General features: G+C 45.3%; 1 protein-coding gene across 1 annotated transcript in view; it reads right to left on the bottom strand.

Annotated features, from left to right (window-relative positions):
• The window catches only part of LOC126412518 (acidic phospholipase A2 PA4-like), a 221180-nt gene that overhangs the window by 128932 nt on the left and 68483 nt on the right, over nucleotides 1-23765 (bottom strand). Inside the window, exon 2 of the mRNA XM_050082151.1 lies at nucleotides 9965-10121. The gene's annotated coding sequence lies outside the window, so the exon portion shown is untranslated. The remainder of the gene's footprint in view (nucleotides 1-9964; nucleotides 10122-23765) is intronic.

Raw genomic sequence — 23765 nt, 5'->3', positions numbered from 1 at the left:
AGCTATATGCCTGATCCGCAGTGGACAAACGTTTATCAGTGCTGGGAGAGCAGTATGAGTAAATGTGGATCAATACCAGCAAGAAGACTAAAAAGACTACATGTCAGACATGACAGAGAAATGAGTAATCGAACGAGCATTCTCTAATTGAGTGAATGTGACAAACTAGAAGGTTCCATTTTGCTGGGCTGATGTTGCAGTTCGCCTGGTGCCCGCAATCAGTCTGTGCTGTGAGTCGAAATGCTTAGGACACTGTACTCATATTGGAGGGGAATGGAATGCAGCCATATTGATTTTTGGTTTTGCTGAGTAACTGAAGGTCCGCCTCCGTAACAAAGTGATCAGCGTGTCTGGCTGCTATGCGGAGGACCCGCGTTCAATTCCCGCCACTGCCAAGAAGTTTTCCTTTGTGTGAGGCCTGGAGCGGGGTGCGCTCGGCCTCGTGATGCCCACTGAGCAGCCACTTGAGTGAGAAGTAGCGGCTCCAAGAGCAAGAAACCCGACAACGGCCAGGAGAGTTGTGTGCTGACCCCACGTCCCTTCATACCGCATTCAGTGACGCCACTGGCAGAGGATGCCATGGCAGTCGGTCGGTCACGGTTGTCGTACCAGGGCCAGAACGCGGAGCTTAAGTAATTGTAGCTGTATCGCACTTCTGATTGGTTCCTTTAACAATATGAAATATCACGATTAACATATTTCTTCTTTCTTCTGTAACGAAGCAGACAAGACTTCAAGCTTACATACTGGCAAGGAGCGCCCTGAGTACGAGGTCGCAAGTTCAACTGAAAGTGTTGTGTTAATAATTATGACAGGAAAAACATTAGCTGCTAATGACTCATCATGTGCACCAGGAGGGCGACAGAAAATGCGTTTCCGGGATGTGCAGAGATCAGCTTTCTATGGGATGTATGCATTACACTTCACAAAATGAACAGCGTCAACGTTCAAGAAATGTTCAAAAAAGCCCATTAACTTGCAACATGAACACCGAATGAAAAATGACGAGTCACAGAGGTCACAAAGGTTCGCACCATCAAGATCGAAGGCGAACTCCTTGGCAGTTACAAATCGTGCAGAACGACCAGCTAGGTATCCACTCATAAAGAATACATATAGAAACATGTTACTATGGTGAGAACTGATGGAATATGATGGCATGTAAACGATTGCGAAGCAGTCTATCGTGGAGCTTATCGTGAGACGACTGTCTTTTAAGGCGTAGGTGCAGATAGTGCTGTAATATGTTTTATAGGCGCGGAAAAGGCAGACATCCAGAGGATGAATTTGACCAGTGGTTCCAGGTGTTACCAACTGCAATGTCACACACTTTTCAGGAGAGATAGCTTGCTCCAAAGGAATACGATTTTTATATGCTGACCAGGAATCAAGGAAAAGCAAGTTATTCTGACCGGTTACTTGCCAAAAACAGTACTCATGCCATAGTTGTAGTCCTCTGACGCCCATTTTCCCACCCTTGCTTGCTATGACGTAATATTCCCTACTGCCCTTACAAGATCACGCACACGAGAAACAATCTTAGGGGGCAGAGCACCTCCAACTTCTCGCAGCGCAATAAATAACGTTCCCTGCAATTAACTATCCAAAAGTTGTCATAATTGTATATGAATGCGTTAACCTATTGATATTAGCTGCTCTTGGTACCTCTAATTTCCAGGGTTTCTTTCATATGCACTTCCTTTTCAAATTGTAACTGGTCTGGAGTTGAGAACAAATCCCTTACTGAACGGTGGGATAAGTTTCTTTGTCTCATGTAAAAACTTTCGGGCCGATGCCGCAGTTTGCTGTGCATCGTCAACTTGACGCTTTCTTTAAAATTTCGTTATCTTACAGCTTTCAATTCTGTAGCACTGTTTAAAGTTGTGCAATCATCCATTGCTGCCCTTGAAATTACTGTAAGCTATGTCACGCACAATTTGATGAGCGTAAAGTAGTAGGTCACTATTACGCACATCCAGTAAACTGTGTCGAGCATCCCTGAAACTTGCAAACATCAGTTTTTGTAAAAAGTGCGCGTTGTCCTCCCTTGAATGTTCGTAGTTTTTCTTATGCACTGCACAGTCATATTGCAGCAGACTTATTGGAAATCTATTATAACTGTTTTTTCACTATGCTGCGGATGATCTTCCATGTACTTAGTTACAGATAGTACCCGCTCCTTGAACAACGATTGTCCTTTACAACATTTCACTGGAAACTCCGTGTCCGACAAGGATGATGAACTACATGGCTCGACAACTGTTTCAGTATCACTTTCGCTTGTTAAACACGTATCGTCATCGTCCCCACAGTTGAGCGGCTACGACACCACACATTTCACTGACTCATCTTGCAGAAACACTAATATTTCATGTGTCACTTCTTTCTCACTCTGCGAAATTTCTTTGGTTCGTTTATGACGAAATGTCCACCTAGGCAACCGTTGTTATGGATATAATGCAATGTTTGCTTTGTTTATCGTTGCCATTGCTCAGTGTTGTATCAACACCACTAACACTGTGGCACAGTTGTGAGTCACTCGTCGACTAAGCATTTCAACTACGCTCCGTAGCCTCATTATGTGTTCACCACTGAACATCCCTAGTCTCCCCCTACCCCCCCCCCCCCCACCCCCACCCCCTGTTGCCATTAGCAGGCAATATTGCAGTTGCATCATAGACAATAAGTGGAGCATCGAACGCCGTAAACATCATTGGCCTTTAGCGACCTCCCAGGTTCCTTGTTAGACAAGTGCAGCAGTTTATTGATACAAATGCTCTGCACGTAATTTACTATACTCCAGTGTGCGCTTATTAATATTACATCATAATAAGCTAGTGAACACAAGCTTGAGGCGGAAGGAAATTGCTTTTATGTTGGCGACACAGGACAAATGCGTTTCTACACAGTACTTAGACGAGAAAAAGTGGAGAAGGGACGCTCGCCGATTTCTGCACCGTTACCTGCCGGGCGTACAGGAATTCGTTAAATTTACAGGTTTTCACGTGGGAGATCGGAAACAGGGCTTAAGTAGAGGGCGACGTAAGCAGATGAGAGGATGATTATTTCATGCCTTCCTGGGGAAGAAAAGTATGTTTTACGGGAGCGAAAGATATGCAGGAATATATCAGGGATACTCTTTATAGATAACACTGGGCAGTCGAAGAAATTACTCGAGAATAACGGAGCAATAGTGGCACCCACTTGACTCAACTCCTGTGCGCTGAAACAAATGGTTTAAAGTAAGTGACACATTCTGTGCAGTTAGATCACAGAAGGAAATATGGTACAAAAATTCGAACGAATAATTATATTTCATGATAATCGAGAGCAAGGTTTCCTTAGGTCAAAACAGGAAATGTATGACGATTAGCGGGTGGAGTTCAGGCTCATCTAGTGGGACAGGCATGCTCAAAAAGAATCAACGGATTTTTGTTTTGGCGGTGGTCGTGATGACGGGATTGTGGATTCGTATGAATATTTATGTACTGGGTTCATTGTCCATAAGGTCAGTATTGTTTGCATTTCGCAGTACATTTACATTTAGTTTTCTTTCTGTTGGAATATGTTGTTTGCACGTGTGAAATTTCAGTGTTTGAAATATGATTTACTAGAAGCTACTGACTTTTTAGGAATTCGAAAGATTTGGAACTGTCATTTCAGTACGAATATTTCTGTACGTGTGTATAAACTTCCTCCGTATTGATCGCAACTGTGTAACGTTTTTATATTCTTGCGAGCGCTTAGTTGAACGTTAATTATATTAAAAAATAAAAGTAAGGCAAAAGCTTAGCATCACACTATTTTCTACTACCACAACGTCCTCGTCTGACCTCATTTACTATCCTTGTGCTATTTTCAGACTCATTCGCACAACTAGTGTGATGACAATGACAATCGGAAAAAGATTTACATGGTTGGACCATCTGCTACTCAGTACTGTCGTGGAACGCTGATTCGTATTATACGATCAAGACAGTTATTGAGATATGTGATTACATGGAGCACAGTTGGTGGTTTGTTATGTAACGGCTCTTTACTCTGCGCTAATCATAACCAAGGAGGTCGAAACCATTTCTACTCGAATGAAATAAAAAAGTTTTATGTGCACAGCCTATAGTGTTTTACCAGAACGTCTTCCATTAAATTCATTAAGACTGTTAACGACTGCTGCCGCGAAGAAACTTTACAAGGCAATCTTCATCGTTGGAGAAAACAGCGTTGTAATAAATGAGCCTGCTGAGACTTCCGCCGTGGGCCGTGTCGCCCAGTAATCGAGCGCCAGTTCTGGAGAGCCGCTGGGACGCGCTACAGAGTCAGAGAACCCCGAAACCTAGCGGGGTCAACGGCCTACGCGCTCGTAGGTAGCCTAGTACGCGAAGTTCAACAGTGGCATAAGTGGCGATCAAAAATTTACCGTTCGGAAGGCCGCACAGTCCGGAATCGATATGCCAATCAGACAAAATCGCAGTGAGCAATGAGGCAATCATCCCATCGACCCACAGGGTTGAAGATCCCTGCTTGGTAAAACTTCGTGTCCTGGTGCATGAAGTCTGTAACAGCCTGCTGCACATCCTCATCCGACAGGAATCGTCGGTCGTTGACGGCCTTTTTTTAAGGGACCGAAGGTGTGATAGTCGCAGGGGGGGAGAGATCAGAACTATAGGGCGGGTGCCCGAGTGCCTCCCACTTGAGTTGACGTAACTTCTGTTTTACGACATTTCCGATATAGGGGTGTAGTTTATCAGCAGCAGCAACCCTTGTAGCACTGTTCCACAACGGTGCTTTTCGACATATATTGTGCCCCATACACGTTCTTCGTTCTCCGACGGATATTTACCGCTGCTTGTTCTTCGGCAGTCGAGAAAAGAATAACAGCATATTGGTCCTGTTTGGATGCATTTGGTAATACCGTCGACGAAAGTCACAGTTCCGCATTTGCGCCCACGCACGTCGGGAAGACACGAATGCCACACTAATCCGTCGCCTACATGTCGGTGCTTATATACCCGCAACAGAGTCACGCTACATTGCAGCAACACCCTAGACAAAAATTTTTTGTCAGCCCCTTATAGAATAATGCGTGTCGTACTCCGATACTCGGTATAGCCTGGGATAGGACAGCTATTAGAGCTGCCGACTGGAATCAGAAGAGGGCGGATGTCTGGGCGAAGTATGCCGCTGAGCGTGTCAGTGGGCCAGTGGCAGCAGCTTTCACTGCCACACTCCGCGTCTGCTTCCTCCCGCCGCTACCCAGACACGCCGCCGCGGCCCAGCAGCCTCCACGTGCCGATACACGGCACGAGGTCGTCGACTTTCTTTCGCATTCGGCTTACAGCCACTCTGCGTTTGCGCTCACAGCATGCTGGTCAAGTGCTTTGATCCGATGTGGGCATGTAACAAATATAGTGCAGCGAAAAACTACCTCCCACAAAAAGTGGCGACCGTCTCCATTTGTCCTAGAGATCCACCACTCCATCCTAACAACCACCCGACCCCGAACTTCGTCAAAGAAGATATAAAATGTAAATGTCGTGTGACTAGGGCTTCCCGTCGGGTAGGCAGTTCGCTGGGTGCAAGTCTTTCGATTTGACTCCACTTCGGCGACTTGCGCGTCGATGGGGATGAAATGATGATCATTAGGACAACACAACACCCAGTCCCTGAGCGGAGGAAATCTCCTCCGACCCAGCCGGGGATCGAACCCGGGCCCTTCGGATTGACATTCTGTCGCGCTGACCACTCCGCTACCGGGGGCGGACAAAGAAGACATGATCTAAAATTTTCCTGGCGTATTTCTTCTAATAATTTTCGGGTGAGCAGCCGGTTGCCGTCAACATTCTGCCACGATATTTCGGCCAAGAGACGTCTGGCCTTCTTCAGGTAATTAGACAGCTACTGAAAAGCAAGGTCAATAAAGCGGAATTGCTAAACACTGTTTTCTGTGATTCTTTCATCAGAAGAGATGCTGTAAATACTACAAAATTCGAATCAAGGACCTCTCCCAACATGACTAATTTCCAGACATATACCACCTGGAAGCAAATGAATTCAGTTAATAAAGGAAAATCGTACGATGCAGATTGTATACCAGTTGCGTTTCTTTCAGTGTGTGCTGAAGAAATAGCTTCATTTTTAGCAGTCATATACAACCACTCGTTCGACGTAAAAGGCTGTAAAATTTGCTCAGGTCTCAACAAAACGCCAAAAAGGACACAAACGTAATTCATTGAATTATCGACCCATACCATTGCAATCAATTAGTAGTAGGATATTGAAGCATATTCTGTATTCCAATTTTATCAAATTCCTTGACGAAAACGATCTATTGACACAAGTCGTCACGGATTCGGAAAATATTGTTCTAGTGAAACACAGCAGGCTCTTTAGTTGCTCGATGTAATGAGTGCTATCGACTGGAGATCTTAAGTTGATTCCGAATTGTAGGTTTGCCGAAGGCTGTTGACACCGTTCCTCACAAGCTGTTTCCAATCAAATTGCGTGCCCATGAAGGGAGTATCCCCTCACCTGCGTGATTTCCTGTCAGAAAGGTCACACACACACACACACACACACACACACATATATATATATATATATATATATATATATATATATATATATATATATATATATATATATATGGTGCCCAAGGAAGTGTTACACTCCCTCTACTGTTCTTAATCTGTATAAGCAATTTAGGAGAATATCTGACCAACCATCTAACCGTCTTGTTGTTCGTAGATGATGCCGTCGTTTATCGTCTAGTAAAGTCATCAGGAGATGAAAACGAATTACAATATTATTTATACAATATATGTGCATGGTGCGAAAACTGGCAATTGACTCGGAACAATTAAACTATGACGTCCTCCACATGAGTACAACAAAACATTTCGTTTAAATTTCGGAGACGCTATAAATCACAGATGGATGAATAAAACTACTACTACTACTACTACTGTTATTCTGATTGGTGATGATGGTACTTTAGGAGGTTGAATGGAAGGCGGTGCCTAGAGGCCTTGTGACCAGATGCAGGTAAATAGGTGGGTACAATGGGATCATGAGATCTTTTGGAGCTTCGAAGTGGAACAAGTACAGTGAACGTTGTATCGAGTTGGAAAAGGAAACTTCTCACGATAATCCTGAGGATTGCCATAATATGACTTTTTATGGTCATACTTGTGATCGGGATTTAACGAAATTTAAACGAAATGTTTTGTTGTACTTATGTGGAGGACGTCATGGTTTAATTGTTCCGAGTCAATTGCCAGTTTTCTGCACCATGCACATATATTGTATAAATAATCTTGTAATTCGTTTTCATCTCCTGATGACTTTACTAGACGATAAACGACGGCATCATCTACGAACAACAAGACGGTTAGATGGTTGGTCAGATATTCTCCTAAATTGCTTATACAGATTAAGAACAGTAGAGGCAGTGTAACACTTCCTTGGGGACCCTATATATATGTGTGTGTGTGTGTGTGACCTTTCTGACAGGAAATCACGAATCCAGTCACGCAGGTGAGGGGATACTCCCTTCATGGGCACGCAATTTGATTGGAAACAGCTTGTGAGGAACGGTGTCAACAGCCTTCGGCAAACCTACAATTCGGAATCAACTTAAGATCGCCAGTCGATAGCACTCATTACTTCGTGCAACTAAAGAGCCTGCTGTGTTTCACTAGAACAATATTTTCCGAATCCGTGACGACTTGTGTCAATAGATCGTTTTCGTCAAGGAATTTGATAAAATTGGAATACAGAATATGCTTCAATATCCTACTACTAACTGATTGCAATGGTATGGGTCGGTATGGGTCGATAATTCAATGAATTACGTTTGTGTCCTTTTTGGCGTTTTGTTGAGACCTGAGCAAATTTTACAGCCTTTTACGTCGAACGAGTGGTTGTATATGACTGCTAAAAATGAAGCTATTTCTTCAGCACACACTGAAAGAAACGCAACTGGTATACAATCTGCATCGTACGATTTTCCTTTATTAACTGAATTCATTTGCTTCCAGGTGGCATATGTCTGGAAATTAGTCATGTTGGGAGAGGTCCTTGATTCGAATTTTGTAGTATTTACAGCATCTCTTCTGATGAAAGAATCACAGAAAACAGTGTTTAGCAATTCCGCTTTATTGACCTTGTCGTGGGTAACATTACTGTTGCTGTCACGCAGTGAAAGTAATGATTGTGTATTGCCGTTGATATACTTTACATGCTACTAAGAACTCTTCGGATTTTCTGCCAGATCTCGAGACAGACTTTCGTGGTGAAAACTATGAAAAGCATCTCGTACTGAAGTGTGCAAAAAGTTTCGCGTACCTGGGAATCGTCGCCAGTATTTAAGACTTTCCGTTCTTTTAAAACTGTCATGCTTTTTCGTTGTTTGTGCAACAGTGTCCTGGCATGCTTTGTGTACCATAAGTGATGTGTTCCGACTATTACTAATGCACTTGATATAAATCTTTCAATTGCCTTCAACCCTGTTTCTTCGAATTTAAGCCATATTTGGTAGACGCTTACATCGTTGGTACTTTTTTTAAAAGAGATATGTTTTGTGTTTTTTGTAAGTAGATTTGAATGTTAACGATATTCAGTCTACCGACAATGGCCTTATGGCGACTACTTCGTGTCCCCGTCATGACCCTCTCAATTTGCTCTCAATTGTTTCTCGTTAAGAGGTCTAGTGTGTTATCGAAACCATTTGCACTTCTACAAGTACAAGGTAAAAACCAGTCTCACAAAAAGTGAAATGGCTGTACCCATCCGCCCCACACGAACACAACACGATCCTAATATCTCTGTACATCCTACCTTCACTACACGATACATAATCCGTTTTGTCACCGCTGTCCTCCGAAATATGACTTCGTTTGAGCCATTCCACAGCTTTCATCAAATCACACTGGCTGCTTGTCCCACATTTTGCCTTTATGACACAGCTACATACCCCCAGAACCACTGTCAACCTCTGCCGTCTAGATACCATTCTCTCATCACACTCTCATCGCAACTCCGGTCCTATTTCATCAAAACCTCATAACAAATACAACCATATCCTGTCCCAGTACCCGATATATCAGCTCCCTACCATAGCTTCGCTTCTACGTTCCCCCCTTGTATTGTGTTGTACTGTGTGTTAACCAGGGACCTAGAAACGACGGAGAGGCTCCATCCCCGCCGCAACCGCAGTGGTCCACAACCTCACGACGACTATCGCAGATCGCAATCGCAGTCCACTTCTCCCCTCCGCCGCCCCACACCGAACCCAGGGTTATTGTGCGGTTCGGCCTGCTTTCCCCCCCCCCCCCACCCCCCCCCCTCGCCGCCCAGGGAACGTGTCACACCACACGAGTGTAACCCGTATGTTTGCGTGGTAGAGCAATGGTGATGTACGCGTACGTGGAGAACTTGTTTGCGCAGCAATGGCCGACATAGTGTAGCTGAGGCGAAATAAGTGGAACCAGCCCGCATTCGCCGAGGCAGATGGAAAACCGCCTAAAAACCATGCACAGACTGGCGGCTCACCGGACCTCGACACTAGTCCGCCGGGTGGATTCGTGCCGTGGACCAGGCGCTCCTTCCCACTGCGGAAAGACGTGCGTTAGGCCGATCGGCTAACCGGGCGTGATACGTTCCCCCCTACTGATCTCATTATCTTATTGCATCCAACTGTTCACCCAGATCTTGTCATGAAGCCTTCAATCTTAGGCGTCCAGCCATTCTATTGATCCGCCATCACCACACTGGATACGCAATGTCAGTGCCACAGTTATAATATGCTAATAACTACTGCCACATGATGGTAAGTTTTAATATTATCCGTTTGGTTTTTCACTTTTTAATGGTTGTTTTAACAAAGTAGAATCAAAAATGCTGCAAGGCTGATGAATAGCTACATTCAGCTGCAGCAGTAAAGGGAAAAAAGTGGGTATGCACTCACTAGACCTCGATGAACTCGCAGCTGAGCAGCGGGCCCGACGGTGAGGCGAGCTCTATGAGTGCGACCGTCTGCTCGTGGTGCACCAGCCGCAGCAGCGAGTCCTGGCTGACCCGCAGCCCGCTGTAGCGCTTGTAGTGCGGCTGTGCAGAGCTGCGGCCTGCAACACCGTACAAGCTCTGCGTCACTACGGGGAAAGGCTGTAGTCGCTGCAGGAAAGTTGCTACTCGTGTCTGTTGTTACAGCACTGGTGCGATGCAAAACCACGACATGGAAAACCAGAGGTGCTGAAAGCATGATGGACCCAAAAGAGGAGGAGGGAAGGAAGAGGTTGAGAGGGTATGCGATATTATTTACCGAATAAACAGTACAGTAAATTTACGAATAACTTGGTAGTATGAGGCCACCTATTAGTACGACTTTCAATCCCAATTGTTATGGATGCACGCACTGATGCGGTTAGAAAAGGTGTCATAAAGCCGAGATATCCTCTTCTGTGGCAAACAGGCCCAGAACAGTTGCAACTGGTCCTTGATATCCTTGAAAACGGCACTGGGACTGGGCAGACGTTTCATAGAGACACTTACCATGTGTGGAAGAGCGTTGTCCTGCTGAAAAATGGTACCATGACATTCTGCTATGAGAGGTAAGACAAGAGGACCCAAGATGTCCGTGACATACCGTTGTATCGACACAATTCCCTCGGTCACTACCTCCCGTGTCGTGAAGTCATTCCCGATGGGCCCCTGCCCACCTTGGCACTAGGAGTAACTCCGCTGTGCCTCTCGAAATCATTCGAAGAGTGGGACCTCTCCCCAGGTCGGTGCCGTACTCGCCGACGTTGGTCATCCGGGGTAGTGCAGAACCTGTAAGCGTATTGTCACATCGCTGGCTTGGTTGCGGAGTATCTTTGCGGGCAGCCGCGTCTTCAGAGTCGAGCGCGGGACACGGAACTGTTATGTTGTGTTGTGGGTAGCTCTGCATGTGAGAGGCATTGTTAGTACGGAAGTTGAAGTGTTGCTACAAGTGCTATTACAATAAAGTGATAAAATAAGTAAATGATTCAGAGGAAAGTGCGTCAAGATGTAATTAAAAATGAGCAGTGCCGCCGATAACGTATTTGTGTCTCCTCTCGTTGCGTGTCGCACAGCATCAATCATCGGCGCCGTGTTCGGCCTCCCAGAATGAACCGATGTGAATCAGTAGAAATTAGTTACCATAAAAGAGTGCAGTTATGTGCCAGTGTTTTGTAGCGAGCGTGAGGATGTGCGTTCGATCATCGCGTTTCCGCTTTATCAACAAACAGCCGCGCCGCGACGGTTACGCGCACGCTCGTACAAGTGGGAACTGGGAACTGAGAACTGAAAAATTAACTTTACGAACAGTGTGATATCATTACTAGTGTCAAGGAGGACTGGTACCAAAAGAAATCTGTGTATGTGTGGCGTGCGTAAGAACTTTCTTTCGATTATTCGGCTTTCGCATCATCAACAATCATCCGCGCTGTGTTCGGAACGCGTACGCTCGTCCAAGTGATATTGTGGACAGATAAACATCAAGGTTTTTAACTGGGATAAACGTTTACGACTTAGAGTGTAAACAGTGCAACCTGTGATTTCTTATCGTCTCAGAATACAGATATTCATACCAGGCGTAGGACAGTGTTGTGTTTTAACGTTGAGTGGCTCTCCTAAACCCGCCTGCATATTTCGATAGATAATTTCAGGCAAGCCAGCAGCAGTGTGGAGCAGAACAGTACGACCGCCGCGCGATTATCAGGTACGTGATGTGGACAGCGGCCGGCCGGAGTGGCCGAGCGGTTCTAGGCGCTACAGTCTGGAACCGCGCGACCACTACGGTCGCAGGTTCGAATTCTGCCTCGGGCATGGATGTGTGTAATGTCCTTAGGTTAGTTAGGTTTAAGTAGTTCTAAGTTCTAGGGGACTGATGATCTCAGAAGTTAAGTCCCATAGTGCTCAGAGCCATTTGAACCATTTGTGGACAGGGTGCACGGTCCGAAATGACAACCAGTTTAAGGTGCCCCCATCCATTTGTATCCCCGGGCGTGTTACAAACCGTCATTCGTCATTGAATACAACGCAGTGCAATACATAAGCAGCCCCTGCTTCCTGGCTCGGTACCACTCCAAACACAGCCGTTTGTGTTGTGGTGTTAACGGCAGACAGCTCGTGGGACGGTAATTATGTAGCCTGAATGCTGACGAACTCCTACCAATAGTGTGGGGTGGCACAGAATTTTGCACGGAGTCCGTTATTTGTTCTCGGATGGTGGGCGCAGATGTCAAGGGATTACGATGCGCTTGGTGCACAATTTGGTGATCTTCCCTGGTGGTCATCAAACATGGTCGACCACAACCTTGACGACGTGTATGGCTGCCCTGCAGTCCAACAGCGGGCCACTGTCACATTCGAATTCCTCTTAAATCTGGATGCTGCACCCTTCGGTTAGCCGGTCAAATGGGAACCCGCTTTGAGGCCCCTTTCAAACTCTTGTCAGGTTTAGATAACGCTGTCTCACACGAATATGCGACATCTCCGTGTGATTCACAGTCATCACTCTACATCTGACGCTGTTATACACCCTGCCAGGTCTAGGAAGAAAACTAAACACGAACAACATTAATGCATTTTGTGGCCTTTCCATCTGACACAGAGAATTGCAACTATAGTTATTCACATACCCGCCGATGGTTTGCTCATGTAGAAAGTTACAGTGATATCTAACCATGCCTTCTGGGTGCTTCATCTTTTTCATCAGGCAATGTACTTGACAGTAGCACACACAGTCACAGGCCCATAGTGATTTCTGGAGGTGGGGAGGGGTCACAGTTTCTTATTTTCTCCGCCTCTCCTCCCCAGATATAATTTGTTATCACTCCAACTTCTAACATACCGCAGTTGCCTATAATAATTTATTAACATTAATGCTTAGTACATCGCTTTAGCATAACGTTCGTGAATAATGATTCAAACGACATAAAAACGAAATGTGCATTCACATTATTAGTGTTTCACTTAGCATTATGACTGTCAACACAGGTTTTGCGGAATATCAGCATGCCAGCGTGTAAATAAGAGGAAGGCTGTTTTTTTTTCAGTCGTTTGCACCTACGGTCGGGAGAGTCAGCACCTCTGCCGTTTTTTGTGGTTTGTAGGTTCCAACCGTCAACTCCAGATCTGTGTCGGGTTTGTCGTTCACAGCAGGTACGACCAACTTATTGACGGTCGCCCTTACCTGGCTGGAATGCAGAGGATCAGCCCACAAGCGCATTTATGTGTGCAAGCCCTTAAGAGGGCATATGAAAACCTTGCAATATCTTAGTATTCCTATAATATATCACTAAAATGTAGAATAATGACTGCTACCAGTAACCGCTTGGTGGCTAGCGGAGTATATATGTAGATGCAACAACGGAAGGTGATTTCATTTAACAGACGACCGATTTCAGGATTGTGTCCATCTTTAGGTGGTTTACATTCAGATACATGTTTCCGTACTCAGTACTGGAGATCAATAAAGTTAGAGTATCGATATTGTTTTAACATTACATTATCACGTTTTTGTACGAAGATATTTCGTCCTTTACGCATTAACTGTATATTAGTCACCACACTACACCCAAAAGATCCGCAGCTCGTGGTCTAGCAGCTAGCGTTGCTGCCTCTGGATCACGGGGTCCTGGGTTAGATTCCCGGCCGGGTTGGGGATTTTCTCTGCCCGGGGACTCGGTGTTTGTGTTGTCCTCATGATATCATCATCATCATCTTCCGTGACAGTTGATAGCTTGGATTGAATTCAAATTAGACTGTGTAAAAATTGGGACTTTGCACGGGCACTGATGATCGCCGCACAAACCGAACATCGTCATCATCAACACTCGAGAGCCAAAGAAACTGGTACATCTGCCTAATGTGGCGTAGGGCCCCCGCCAGCACGCAGAAGTGCCGCAACACGACGTGGCATGGACTAGACTAATGTTTAAAGTATTGTTGGGGGGGATTGCAGGGCTATCCATAAATCCCTAAGCGTACTAGGGGGTGGGAAACTCTTCTGAACAGCACGTTGCAAGGCATCCCAGGAATGCTCAATAATGTTCATATCTGGAGAGTATGGTGGCCAGCGGAAGTGCTTAAGCTTAGAAGAGTGCTCCTGGAGCGACTCTGTAGTAATTCTGGACGTATGGGATGTCGCATTGTCCTGCTGGAATTGCCCAAGCCCGTCGGAATGCATAATGGACATAATGATGCAGGTGATCAGACAGGAAGCTTACGTACGTGTCACCCGTCAGAGTCGTATCTAGATGTATCAGGGTCCCATATGACTCCAGTTGCACACTCCCCACACCATTTAAGAGCCTCCATCAGCTTGAACAGTCCGCTACTGATATGCAGGGTCCATGGATTCCTGAGGTTGTCTCCATACCAGTACACGTCCATCCGCTCGATACAATTTGAAACGAGACTCGTTTGACCAGGCAATATGTTTCCAGTCATCAGCAGTTGAATGACGGTGTTAATGGTCCCTGGCGAGGCGCAAAGCTTGGTGTCGTGCAGTCATCAAGAGTACACGAGTGTACCTTCGGCTCCAAAAGCCCATATCGATGATGTTTCGTTGAATGGTTCGCACGCTGACACTTGTTGGTGGCCCAACACTGAAATCTGCAGCAATTTGCAGAAGGATTGCACTTCTGTCACGTTGAACGATTCTCTTCAGTCGTCGTTGGTCCCGTTCTTGCAGGATCTTTTTCCGGCCGCAGCGATGTCGGAGATTTGATGTTTTATGGGATTCCTGATATTCACGGTATACTCGTGAAATGGTCGTAAGGGAAAATCCACACTTCATCTCTACGTCGGAGATGCTGTATCCCATTACTCGTGCACCGAGTATAACACTATGTTCAAACTCACTTAACTCTTGGTAACCTACCATTGTAGCAACAGTAACCGATCTAACGACCGCGCCAGGCACTTGTTGTCTTACATTGGCGTTGCCGACCGTGCCGTCTTCTGCCTTTTTACATATCTCTGTATCTGGATCAGCATGCCTATACCGGTTTCTTTCGCACTTCAGTGTAATTATTGGTGTTTCCATATTACATTTTTGATAAAGTAGTGGCACTTTAGATTTGGTAACTTGAGACACACATAAACGCCTGAAACCCGTAGTTTGTTAAATGAAATCGCCTTCTGTTGTGAATAGTAGCGGCTATTATTCTACACCTTATAAAGGAACAGTTATGGAGTTCAACTGCACCCATTATGGAAAAATACGTTTAATATTTTGACTGTTTCCGTGCTGCCTTGCGTTCCGAAAATTATCTAAATGCTTTTAATAAAATGTTATTTGGTGAGATCTCCAGGACTCACTTCTTGGATCTGCACCTCAGCCTGCAGACAACTTCTTTGGGGGTCAGACGGTTGATATTTTGACAGTAAGAACAAATACTCTGCCTGCTCACAAGTATCCGGATTCCTCTACGGAATGAGGTGTCATGACACGTGGACCTGCCCAATAAGAAAATAGGCGATCAGTATTGTGTTGTCAATACAGAAGCAGTAACAGCAGAATGGGTCGGTCAGGAGAACCCATTGATTTCGAACGCGGTCTAGTAATTGGATCTCACCTAAGCAACAAATCCATCATGGACATTTCAACCTTTCTAAAGCTGCCCATATCAACTCTTAGTGATGAGACTGTGAAGTGAAAACGCGAAGGAACAACAACAGCTCAATCAAGACCAGGCAGACATCATACACTGATGGACAGCAAACGTCGTGTGTTGCTGAGGGTGGCTCCGAAAAAAAATTGTATGAAATCACCGGAAGGCATCACTCGTGACTTCCAAAGTGCTACCAGCAGTCCGGCTAGCAAAATGACTGCGCGTAGGGAGTTAGAAGGAATTTCGTACAGTGGTCTAGCAGCTCCTCATAAGCCACACATTTCTGCAGTCAACGCTAAGCGACGCTTGAGGTGGTGTAAAGAGCGACCTCACTGGACTGCGGATGACTGGCAACGATAGACTTGGAGTAAAACAATTATCTTTCTTTCCGAATTACCACTGCTACTTTTTAACCTAAAATCCTCCAAAGATGACGTTTTAAATACCTGGACTTGAAGCCGAGGGTTACCTTTTCAGAATAGCTGCCTAGGAGTGATAACTCATGCTATACCCTGTGGCAATCCGATAGAAGGTATTGGGTTTGGAGAATGCCTAGAGAACGTTGCCTTGCATCATGTGTCACTAGTAAGAACCAAATCAAATCTTGCAGAAGGCGCAGCCGTTTGCAGTAAGGCTACCGTATCCTGATCGCTAAAACCGCCAGCATATCGTAACATCGCCTTCTCCGAACTTCACCGTCGGCACTACACATTGCGACAGGTAATGTTCTGAAGGCATTCGCCAAACCGAAAACATTCCATCGGATTGCCAGAGACTATAGCGTGATTCATCACTCCAGACCACCGGTTGCCAGTCATCCAAAGTCCATTGATGTTGCTCTTTACACTAGCTCGGGCGTCGCTTGGCACTCAGTACAAAAATGCGTGGCTTACAAAGAGCTGCTCGACCATTATACCTCACTCTTTTTAACTCCCTATGCACAGTCGTTGTATTACACTGAAGAGCCAAAGAAACTGGTACACCTGCCTAATATCGTGTAGGGCAACCGCGAGCACGCAAAAGTACCGCAACACGACGTGGCATGGACTCGACTAGTGTCTGAAGTAGTGCTGAAGGGAACTGACACCTTGAATCCTGCAGGGCTGATCATAAATCCGTAAGAGTATGAGGAGGTGGACATATATCCTGAACAACACGTTGCAAGGCATCCCAGATACGCCCAATAAGGTTCATGTCTGGGGAGTTAGGTGGCCAGCGGAAGTGTTTAAACTCAGAAGAGTGTTCCTGGAGCCACTCTGTAGCAATTTTGAACGTGTGGGGTGTCGCATTGTCCTGTTGGAATTTCCCAAGTCCGTTGGAATACAAAATGGACATGAATGGATGTAGGTGATCAGACAGGATGCTTACGTACGTGTCACCTGTCAGAGTCGTATCTAGACGCATGTCACCCCAACTGCACACATACCACGCCACTACAGAGCCTCCACCAGCTTGAACAGTCCCCTGCTGACATGCAGGGTCATAGATTCATAAGGTTGTCTCCATACCCGTACACGACCATCCTGTCGATACAATTTGAAACGAAACTCGTCCGACCAGTCAACATGTTTCCAGTCATCAACAGTCCAACGTAGGTGTTGACGGGTCCAGGCGCGGCGCAAAGCTTTGTGTCGTGCAGCAATGAAGGATATGCGAATGGGCCTTCGGCTCCGAAAGCCCATGTCGATGATGTTTCACTGTATGGTTCGCACGCTGACACTTATTGATGGCCCAGCGTGAAATCTGCAACAATTTGTGGAAGGGTTGCATTTCTGTCACGTTGAACGATTCTCTTCAGTCGTCGTTTTCATGTAAGATCTTTTTCCGGCAGCAGCGATGTCGGAGGTTTGATGTTTTACGTGATTCCTGATATTCACGGTACACTCGTGAACTGGTCGTACGGGAAAATCTCCACCTCATCGTTACCTCGGAGATGCTGCGTCCCATCGCTCGTGCGCCGACTATAACACCACGTTCAAACTCCCTTACATCTTGATAACCTATAATTGTAGCAGCAGTAACCGATTTAACAACTGCGCCAGACACTTGTTGTCTTATATAGGCGTTGTCGACCGCAGGGACGTATTCTGCTTGTTTACATATCTCTGTACTTGAATATGCATGCCCGTACCAGTTTCCTTGGCGCTTCAATGTAGCTGGTTGCACTTTGGAACTTGCAAGTGATTCAAATGGTTCAAATGGCTCTGAGCACTATGGGACTTAACATCTGAGGTCAACAGTCTCCTAGAACTACTTAAACCTAACTAACCTAAGGATATTACACACATCCATGCCCGATGCAGGATTCGAGCCTGCGACCGTAGCGGTCGCGCGGTTCCAGACTGAAGCGCCTACAACCGCTCGGCCACAGCGGCCGGCGCATGTGATTCTTTCTGCTGATTTCATGCGATTTTTTTTCCAGCCATCCTCCGCTGTACTCGACGGTCCCTGTCCGTCAGTGTATAATATCTGCCTGGCCTTGGTTTAGTTGTTGTTGTTCCTTCGGGTTTTCGCTTCACAATCTCATCACCAAGAGTCGACTTGGGCAGCTTTAGAAGGGTTGATACGTCCATGATGAATCTGTTACTCAGGTAATGTCCAATGAATAGTCTACGTTCGAGGTCACCGAGTTCTCCTGACCCACCCACTCTGCTATTAACTGCTTCTCTACTACTTTACTATTTCTATTCCTTCATTGATTTGCTTCCTGCGATGTTAACTGTCCAACAGTTTTAAATACATCCCTCCATCCACAGCCGACGTCATACAGGTGGTGATCCAATGGGTATCCAAAGACGTTTGGTAACATGGTGTAAAAAGCAGTTAACAACACTTTATGTTGATTTAACCATTTTTATCTCTCTCGAAAATTTGCTCATATGCGTTTGTATAGCAAGCAGTGACGTTGTCAAATTGCTGAGTACGAGCCACCACCACTTTAATATGTAGCTTGCGAATGAGAATATTTTTCGAATGTGAGAAATTGAAACCAAAAAATGTTGGGATGTCCAAAGAAGAGTTGTCTACACGTTACAGAACTCACTGATTATCACGAAAATATTGCGGGAATCCTCAATTGATACGCACGTGAAGTATTATGGGAAGATCGGTGTGTATTCACAGAAGACTATTCAAATTTCAGTGACTTGCGAAAGCAGCTCAAGAACGAACGTATGGTATTACTTACATAGAAAGAATGTATGAGGAAGGAAAAACTAGAAAAAGTATGCGTCTTTCGAAGGAATAAGAAGATACCGGCTTAACGTTCCGTCGATGGCGTGGTCATTTAAGATGAAGCAGAAGTTCAAATTGGGAAGGAGATTGGTCATGTTCTTTTCGTAGAAGCCATTCCGGCATGTGCCTTACATGATTTAGAGAAATCACGAAATAAAACCTGAATCTGGATGCATGGATGGGGGTTTGAACCGCCTCACTCGCGAATGCGAGTCCAGTGCCCGACCACTGCCTCACGTCTCTGGGTTATTACTGGACTGCTCCTAGTTTAGTGAAATAAGACCGGAGATAGCAGAACTGGTCGCTGCAACTTTTTGTTACAGTTTTATTCATTTTTAAACAGTACAAACGTAAAACGGCTATCGCACTGATAGAAGCTCCTGTGTCCCGGAAACTATGATATTTGTTAGCTTTAAAACTGATCTTTTGCACGCTGTAAATGTCGTTGGTGTTTACAGGAAAGGAAGTTTCTCTGCCGCACTATAGGCGACTTATTACGTATTCGTCCTTGCACTTGTCCAGGCGAAAGGAAAGCGAAATGGGAGAAACCTCTGATTTTCAACAAGAACACAATACTGAAGAGCGGTCAGTTGGTGCAACTGTACCGACAACCGCCCGCGTGTTACGCGAATAGAGAGCAGCAGTGTGCACGGTGATCACCGGACAGATTACTGAGGACCGTTCGTTATCATTAAATAATAATGATGGACGAAAATCAGTATTCGATTATTGAAAGGGATCTTCACAAAGGACTGCACTGTCCATGTTGCTTCTGGACCCTATCACGATAGCGAAGAATATTCTGTAGTAATCACACTCCACCCCTGGCTGCACAAGATGTTCAACAATCGCAAGAGAAACATTCCAACCTCTTGGTAACCTACCATTGTAGCAACAGTAACCGATCTAACGACCGCGTCAGGCACTTGTTGTCTTGGATTGGCGTTGCCGACCGTGCCGTCTTCTGCCTTTTTACATATCTCTGTATCTGAATCAGCATGCCTATACCAGTTTCTTTCGCACTTCAGTGTAATTATTGGTGTTTCCATGTTACATTTTTGATAAAGTAGTGGCACTTTAGATCTGGTAACTTGAGACACACATAAACGCCTGAAACCCGTAGTTTGTTAAATGAAATCGCCTTCTGTTGTGAATAGTAGCGGCTATTATTCTACACCTTATAGAGGAACAGTTATGGAGTTCAACTGCACCCATTATGGAAAAATACGTTTAATATGTTGACTGTTTCCGTGCTGCCTTGTGTTCCGAAAATTATCTAAATGCTTTTAATAAAATGTTATCTGGTGAGATCTCCAGGACTCACTTCTTGGATCTGCACCTCAGCCTGCAGACAACTTCTTTGGGGGTCAGACGGTTGATATTTTGACAGTAATAACAAATACTCTGCCTGCTCACAAGTATCCGGATTCCTCTACGGAATGAGGTGTCATGACACGTGGACCTGCCCAATAAGAAAATAGGCGATCAGTATTGTGTTGCCAATACAGAAGCAGTAACAGCAGAATGGGTCGGTCAGGAGAACCCATTGATTTCGAACGCGGTCTAGTAATTGGATCTCACCTAAGCAACAAATCCATCATGGACATTTCAACCCTTCTAAAGCTGCCCATATCAACTTTAGTGATGAGACTGTGAAGTGAAAACGCGAAGGAACAACAACAGCTCAATCAAGACCAGGCAGACATCATACACTGATGGACAGCAAACGTCGTGTGTTGCAGAGGGTGGCTCCGAAAAACAATTGTATGAAATCACCGGAAGGCATCACTCGTGAGTTCCAAAGTGCTACCAGCAGTCCGGCTAGCAAAATGACTGCGCGTGTTTAAACTCAGAAGAGTGTTCCTGGAGCCACTCTGTAGCAATTTTGAACGTGTGGGGTGTCGCATTGTCCTGTTGGAATTTCGCAAGTCCGTTGGAATAAAAAATGGACATGAATGGATGTAGGTGATCAGACAGGATGCTTACGTACGTGTCACCTGTCAGAGTCGTATCTAGACGCATGTCACCCCAACTGCACACATACCACGCCACTACAGAGCCTCCACCAGCTTGAACAGTCCCCTGCTGACATGCAGGATCATAGATTCATAAGGTTGTCTCCATACCCGTACACGACCATCCTGTCGATACAATTTGAAACGAGACTCGTCCGACCAGTCAACATGTTTCCAGTCATCAACAGTCCAATGTAGGTGTTGACGGGCCCAGGCGCGGCGCAAAGCTTTGTGTCGTGCAGTAATGAAGGATATGCGAATGGGCCTTCGGCTCCGAAAGCCCATGTCGATGATGTTTCACTGTATGGTTCGCACGGTGACACTTATTGATGGCCCAGCGTGAAATCTGCAACAATTTGTGGAAGGGTTGCATTTCTGTCACGTTGAACGATTCTCTTCAGTCGTCGTTTTCTTGTAAGATCTTTTTCCGGCAGCAGCGATGTCGGAGGTTTGATGTTTTACGTGATTCCTGATATTCACGGTACACTCGTGAACTGGTCGTACGGGAAAATCTCCACCTCATCGTTACCTCGGAGATGCTGCATCCCATCGCTCGTGCGCCGACTATAACACCACGTTCAAACTCCCTTACGTCTTGATAACCTATAATTGTAGCAGCAGTAACCGATTTAACAACTGCGCCAGACACTTGTTGTCTTATATAGGCGTTGTCGACCGCAGGGACGTATTCTGCTTGTTTACATATCTCTGTACTTGAATATGCATGCCCGTACCAGTTTCCTTGGCGCTTCAATGTAGCTGGTTGCACTTTGGAACTTGCAAGTGATTCAAATGGTTCAAATGGCTCTGAGCACTATGGGACTTAACATCTGAGGTCAACAGTCTCCTAGAACTACTTAAACCTAACTAACCTAAGGATATCACACACATCCATGCCCGATGCAGGATTCGAGCCTGCGACCGTAGTGGTCGCGCGGTTCCAGACTGAAGCGCCTACAGCCGCTCGGCCACAGCGGCCGGCGCACGTGATTCCTTCTGCTGATTTCATGCGATTTTTTTTTCCAGCCATCCTCCGCTGTACTCGACGGTCCCTGTCCGTCAGTGTATAATATCTGCCTGGCCTTGGTTTAGTTGTTGTTGTTCCTTCGGGCTTTCGCTTCACAATCTCATCACCAAGAGTCGACTTGGGCAGCTTTAGAAGGGTTGATACGTCAATGATGAATCTGTTACTCAGGTAATGTCCAATGAATAGTCTACGTTCGAGGTCACCGAGTTCTCCCGACCCACCCAGTCTGCTATTAACTGCTTCTCTACTACTTTACTATTTCTATTCCTTCATTGATTTGCTTCCTGTGATGTTAACTGTCCAACAGTTTTAAATACATCCCTCCATCCACAGCCGACGTCATACAGGTGGTGATCCAATGGGTATCCAAAGACGTTTGGTAACATGGTGTAAAAAGCAGTTAACAACACTTTATGTTGATTTAACCATTTTTATCTCTCTCGAAAATTTGCTCATATGCGTTTGTATAGCAAGCAGTGACGTTGTCAAATTGCTGAGTACGAGCCACCACCACTTTAATATGTAGCTTGCGAATGAGAATATTTTTCGAATGTGAGAAATTGAAACCAAAAAATGTTGGGATGTCCAAAGAAGAGTTGTCTACACGTGACAGAACTCACTGATTACCACGAAAATATTGCGGGAATCCTCAATTGATACGCACGAGAAGTACTCGTATTATGGGAAGATCGGTGTATATTCACAGAAGACTATTCAAATTTCAGTGACTTGCGAAAGCAGCTCAAGAACGAACGCGTGGTATAAATTACATAGAAAGAATGTATGAGGAAGGAAAAACTAGAAAAAGCATGCGTCTTTCGAAGGAATAAGAAGATACCGGCTTAACGTTCCGTCGATGGCGTGGTCATTTAAAAGGAAGCAGAAGATCAAATTGGGAAGGAGATTGGTCATGTTCTTTTCGTAGAAGCCATTCCGGCATGTGCCTCACGTGATTTAGAGAAATCACGAAATAAAACCTGAATCTGGATGCATGGATGGGGGTTTGAACCGCCTCACTCGCGAATGCGAGTCCAGTGCCCGACCACTGCCTCACGTCTCTGGGTTATTACTGGACTGCTCCTAGTTTAGTGAAATAAGACCGGAGATAGCAGAACTGGTCACTGCAACTTTTTGTTACAGTTTTATTCATTTTTAAACAGTACAAACGTAAAACGGTTATCGCATTGATAGAAGCTCCTGTGTCCCGGAAACCATGATATTTGTTAGCTTTAAAACTGATATTTTGCACGCTGTAAAAGTCGTTGGTGTTTACAGGAAAGGAAGTTTCTCTGCCGCACTATAGGCGACTTATTACGTATTCGTCCTTGCACTTGTCCAGGCGAAAGGAAAGCTAAATGGGAGAAACCTCTGATTTTCAACAAGAAAACAATACTGAAGAGCGGTCAGTTGGTGCAACTGTACCGACAACCGCCCGCGTGTTACGCGAATAGAGAGCAGCAGTGTGCACGGTGATCACCGGACAGATTACTGAGGACCAGTCGTTATCATTAAATAATAATGATGCACGAAAATCAGTATTCGACTATTGAAAGGGATCTTCACAAAGGACTGCATTGTCCATGTTGCTTCTGGACCCTATCACGATAGCGAAGAATATTCTGTAGTAATCACACTCCACCCCTGGCTGCACAAGATGTTCAACAATCGCAAGAGAAACATTCCAACCTCTTATCATTACGTTATCGTTCATCTGCGTAGCTCAGCGATCAGTACGGCTGACAACTCTGCAGAGAGCCCGGCTTCGATTCCCCGCCAGGTTGAAGATTTTAGTCGCTTCGAGGCTGGGTGTTATGTTGTTCTTATCATCATTCCATTATCATCGACTAG

Source organism: Schistocerca serialis, chromosome 1 (assembly GCF_023864345.2).
Source record: "Schistocerca serialis cubense isolate TAMUIC-IGC-003099 chromosome 1, iqSchSeri2.2, whole genome shotgun sequence".
NCBI classification, from domain to species: domain Eukaryota; kingdom Metazoa; phylum Arthropoda; class Insecta; order Orthoptera; family Acrididae; genus Schistocerca; species Schistocerca serialis.
This window is presented reverse-complemented; position numbering and strand designations above follow the sequence as displayed.